The sequence below is a fragment of the Dendropsophus ebraccatus genome, chromosome 1, assembly GCF_027789765.1.
Source record: "Dendropsophus ebraccatus isolate aDenEbr1 chromosome 1, aDenEbr1.pat, whole genome shotgun sequence".
NCBI lineage: Eukaryota > Metazoa > Chordata > Amphibia > Anura > Hylidae > Dendropsophus > Dendropsophus ebraccatus.
The window spans coordinates 19666622-19672242 of NC_091454.1; the positions used below are offsets into that span (position 1 = coordinate 19666622).

The following is a 5621-nucleotide window of genomic DNA, read 5'->3' on the forward strand; positions in this document are numbered from 1 at the left end:
TCCTGGAGTTGTCCTAGTGAATATTAGCATAACACTGGTTACCAGGCTCTGTATTAAATTCTACGAGGGATACCCATGTAATGTTAGAAGATCTCATGACTCATAGCCGAGTGAGTCACAAAGCCCTGGATCTAACGCGCTGATTTAATAAAACACATGTCAATAAAGAGACAGACGGTGACATTAAAAATAGATGACATTATTCCACAGGCTTCACGAAATGAATTCAATTAGGATCTTTACCATAAGCATGGAACAAGGTCAATCACATATATATATATATTTAATTTTGTGTTAAATGGATATAGCGTTAAAATAAATGCCGGCAGACATCCGATATATTTAACAGCCACGGAAACATGGAGGTGCATTATGGGTAAAAAGGTTTCAGATCAACAGGCGATAATAAAAATAATTCTAAGTGCCGCATAAAAACTTGTTGCCATGCCGATCTCCATAGGAGTCAGGAAGTCACCGGCGCTGAAAGTAGTTTTACGTCATGCAAGATTTCCGAGCCTGACTGGCATACAGATTCTTCCATTATGTGGCCTTAGACACTTACTTTTCTTTAGTTTTATCCGAGTTTGTTTCTTTCATTTTGCCATTTACGTTGCGACGCAAAAGAAAAGTTTTGGTTGTTTTTCTCTCAGAAATAGTGTCTAAGGCCGCTTTACAATGGAAGAAAATGCCCTTCAGTTTTCTATGGAGTTGACAATTACATCATAGACAGCCGCCTACTCGCTCTGAGGAATAGAAGGGCTCGCACCTCTTGTTTTTCTTTGTTTTTTGTTTTGCAGTCACATATAGGTAGGGAATTGCAAAATCACATCTAGCTTTAAAGAGAACCAATCACGGGGGTGTGGGTTTTTGGGTTTAATACTTAATTGCATTTGTTTTTACCTTATTTTTACTTTTGTAAATAACTTTCATTACTTTAGTTATAGATTTTCATTGTTACAGCAGTTTTAATTAGTGCCTCGCGCCGGCTCTTTTCAAAAGAGCCGGCCCGAGACTGCCATCCGGAAGTTCCCAGCATCCTCTGCGAGCCGGGAACAGAGAAACACAGGTATCGCGAGATTGCCCTCTGTTACAGCCTATACATGGCTGCAGCAGCATGAATCAGGGCTGTTATCAGTGCTGCCCTCCTCTCTTCACTTTGCACAGACTGAGCTTTCAAAAGCAGCCTCCACCGGCCTCCTGAGTGACCCTCCTGTAATCAGGTAACCCGATCTGCTGGGATGTGGCCCGCGGGGGCTGCTTCTGACAGCTCTGTCACCGCTCCCTGGCTGCAAAGTAAAGAGAGAGGAGGACGGACAGTGATCGGCTCTGAAGTAAGTTGAAAGCACAAGGGAGTTCTATCTCCTCCTCTGTGCTGTGTATCAGGGCCGACAATCCTCCTCTCCCTCCCCCAACACACACTGCAGGGAAGAAGTTACCTCCATTAACTCCTGCCTTGCTGGGCTAGAAGGGTTTGATCACAGCAGCCAGCCCTCCTGAAGGGAGAGCACCCCTGCTGGATCCAGGTCCTCAGTCTCCAGCCCCTCAGGACACTCACCCAGACTTCAGTATCACCAGAGACAGGGTGAGGAGTCAGCACAGCGCCCCACACTACACTGCCTGTACTGTGCCCTGCTACTCATACCACCCCTGCCTGTTCTCCTGTTCAGCTATACTATTACTCCTCTCATCTTCTTTTCTGTTGCTACCACTACTACTCCTCATCTCCTATTCAGCTATATTACTACTGATCATCTCCTATTCAGCTGATGCTACCACTACTACTCCTCTCATCTCCTATTCCACTGATGCTACCACTACTACTCCTCATCTCCTATTCTGCTACTACTACACCCCTTATCTCCTATTCTGCTGCTACTACTACACCCCTTATCTCCTATTCTGGTGCTGCTACTACTACTGCACCCCTCGTCTCCTATTCTGCTGCTGCTACTACTACTGCACCCCTCGTCTCCTATTCTGCTGCTGCTACTACTACTGCACCCCTCGTCTCCTATTCTGCTGCTACTACTACTACTGCACCTCTCGTCTCCTATTCTGCTGCTGCTGCTACTACTACTACTGCACCCCTCGTCTCCTATTCTGCTGCTACTACTGCACCCCTCGTCTCCTATTCTGCTGCTGCTACTACTACTGCACCTCTCGTCTCCTATTCTGCTGGTGCTACTACTACTACTGCACCTCTCGTCTCCTATTCTGCTGGTGCTACTACTACTACTGCCCCTCTCGTCTCCTATTCTGCTGGTGCTACTACTACTACTGCACCTTTCGTCTCCTATTCTGCTACTACTACTACTGCACCTCTCGTCTCCTATTCTGCTGCTGCTGCTACTACTGCACCTTTCGTCTCCTATTCTGCTGGTGCTACTACTACTACTGCACCTTTCGTCTCCTATTCTGCTACTACTACTACTGCACCTCTCGTCTCCTATTCTGCTGCTGCTACTACTACTGCACCCCTCGTCTCCTATTCTGCTGCTGCTACTACTACTGCACCTCTCGTCTCCTATTCTGTTGCTGCTGCTACTACTACTGCTCCCCTCGTCTCCTATTCTGCTGCTACTACTGCACCCCTCGTCTCCTATTCTGCTGCTGCTACTACTACTGCACCTCTCGTCTCCTATTCTGCTGCTACTACTACTGCACCTCTCGTCTCCTATTCTGCTGGTGCTACTACTACTACTGCCCCTCTCGTCTCCTATTCTGCTGGTGCTACTACTGCACCTCTCGTCTCCTATTCTGCTGGTGCTACTACTACTACTGCCCCTCTCGTCTCCTATTCTGCTACTACTACTACTGCACCTCTCGTCTCCTATTCTGCTGCTGCTGCTACTACTGCACCTCTCGTCTCCTATTCTGCTGCTGCTGCTACTACTGCACCTCTCGTCTCCTATTCTGCTGCTGCTGCTACTACTGCACCTCTCGTCTCCTATTCTGCTGCTGCTGCTACTACTGCACCTTTCGTCTCCTATTCTGCTGCTGCTGCTACTACTACTGCACCTTTCGTCTCCTATTCTGCTACTACTACTACTGCACCTCTCGTCTCCTATTCTGCTGCTGCTGCTACTACTACTGCACCCCTCGTCTCCTATTCTGCTGCTGCTACTACTACTGCACCCCTCGTCTCCTATTCTGCTGCTGCTACTACTACTGCACCTCTCGTCTCCTATTCTGTTGCTGCTGCTACTACTACTGCTCCCCTCGTCTCCTATTCTGCTGCTACTACTGCACCCCTCGTCTCCTATTCTGCTGCTGCTACTACTACTGCAACTCTTGTCTCCTATTCTGGTGCTGCTACTACACCCCTCATCTCCTATGCTGCTACTACTACTACACCCCTTATCTAATATTCTGCTGCTGCTACTACTATCGTCTCCTATTCTGGTGCTGCTACTACTACTGCACCCCTCGTCTCCTATTCTGGTGCTGCTACTACTACTGCACCTCTCGTCTCCTATTCTGCTGCTGCTACTACTACTACTGCACCTCTCGTCTCCTATGCTACTGCTGCTGCTGCTACTACTGCACCCCTCATCACCTATTCTGCTACTACTACTGCACCCCTCATCTCCTATTCTGCTACTACTACTGCACCCCTCATCTCCTATTCTGCTGCTACTACTCAAACACCATTACAATTTTATTTGAGACTGCAAGGAGAAAAAAAACATTCTGTTTGTTTAAAAAAAAATAAAAATAAAGATTTAAAAATCTGGCCGTATTGCCCAGCCCTACCCCTTCTGTAGATGGACTCTGCACTTCCCCCCCTATTTCTGGCTGGTGTTTTCCTTTGGGCTATGTTCACACATTGTAAGAGACCGGTCGTCTCAGAGCGGTCGATCTCTGAAAAGATCATCCCTGCCGGTACTGCAGTACTGCCACTTGCTTCATTGCGTGAACTGACAGGTCTTTCTGCGGCCGCAATTCACCGAATTGCGGCTGCAGAAAACTGACATGTCAGTTGTTTTTGGCACCGTATGGGATCCCGGCCGGAGTGTATACTATGTGTATATGCTCCGGCCGGGATCCCATAGAAGAATAGGCAGCGTTCCACACCATACAAAGTATGGCCGATGTTGCCAATGGCAACAACGGCCGTACTTTTATGCCGTGTGAACATAGCCTTGCAAAGGAAGATGCCATACAGTCTGCAGCAGGGAGGGGTAATTGATAGGATTTTTTTCCCCCTCTACTTTTTTTTTTTTCTTTTTCAGATATTGGTATCCTGATGACTATGTTGGATTCGGTGTACTACTTCGCTGACTGGAATTTTTCTTTATTTTTTTTATAAAATGGCCAATGAGGGGGCATGGGGTGGTTTTATTTCAATAAAAAAAAAAAAAAACTGGTGTATCGCTTCTCGGCCTTTTGGCTAAGATCGAGTGTAGTATCTGTTCTTATCTGGGGACCATATATTAAATTGATTTTTAGAACAGGGAGATGGAAAAAGAGCTTGCTGTGTCCTTTCCAGGCATTGACCTGGTATTTTACAGGCTTAGGCTATGTTCACACAACGTAAAACTACGGCCGTAGTTCTCGGCGCAGAACTACGGCCGTAGTTTTGCGGTGTGTAACAGCCTTATGTGCAATGGGATCCTGGCCGGAGCGTACACACATTGTATACGCTCCGGCCGGGATCCCGCATGGCGCCGGAAAAAACTGACAGGTCAGTTTTCTGAGGCCAGAATTCAGTGAATTCCGGCCGCAGAAAGACCTGTCAGTGCACACAGTGAAGCGAGCGGCTCCGGCTGCTTTCTTCACTGTGGGCTCAGGGAAGCTCTGATGCGGGCGCGCGCTAATGCGCCCGCATCAGAGCTCTGCGGCTGGAAAGATCACCCGGCCGGTAATTAAGTACCGGCCAAGATGATCCGGCCAGAGACCAGCCGTTCCGTGACCCGGCCGGTGTCATGGAACAGCCGGTCTCATACGTAGTGTGAACATAGCCTTAGGGTATGTGCACACTACAAAATCTGGGCAAAAACCTGTTCATTCATTGGGCAGACAGCGGAATCAGCTTTTGTATAGAATGGAGTGTATGGCACGGGCGGAGATGCAATCGAGTGGCAAAATCTGCAGCGGGTTATCTGCCCGGCTTTTGTAGTGTGCACATACCCTTAGAAGTGGAAGCTGCCAGACAGCATCCACAACTAAGCTTGTAAAGTGAAAAGAAAAAAAAAATACACCAGAGAAATTTTTTTTTTAAATTGATAAAAACACTCCCACACCCTTTGTTGATAACTTTATCTTTAAAAAATGCTGGTCATCGACATAGTCTGCCAAATCCATCTAGCCCTCAGGATAACAATATATAAAAAACAAAGAAAAAAAAAAAGGTATTAAATGGAGGGGGGGAAGGTTTACTGTTTGGCCCTCAGGGGGTTAAAATATACCTACCATTTCGTTCAAGCGTCAGGATACCTCTGGAAACTCAGGAAAACACCGCGGCTCCGCACTCTGTTGTAAAAAGATTATAGTACGGGCCTGCCAGAAGCTCCATAGTATGTATATATCCAAGGGTAGCCTATGGAGCTTCTGGCGGACCTGTACTATGCTTGCTTTAGAACGGAGTGCAGAGCTGCAGGAGTTTTAGGGTGCGTTCACAC

General features: G+C 47.3%; 1 pseudogene; it reads left to right on the forward strand.

Annotated features, from left to right (window-relative positions):
- The first annotated feature begins 4370 nt into the window (after positions 1 to 4370).
- LOC138781885 (U2 spliceosomal RNA) lies at positions 4371 to 4526 on the forward strand (annotated as a pseudogene).
- The last annotated feature ends 1095 nt before the right edge of the window (positions 4527 to 5621 follow it).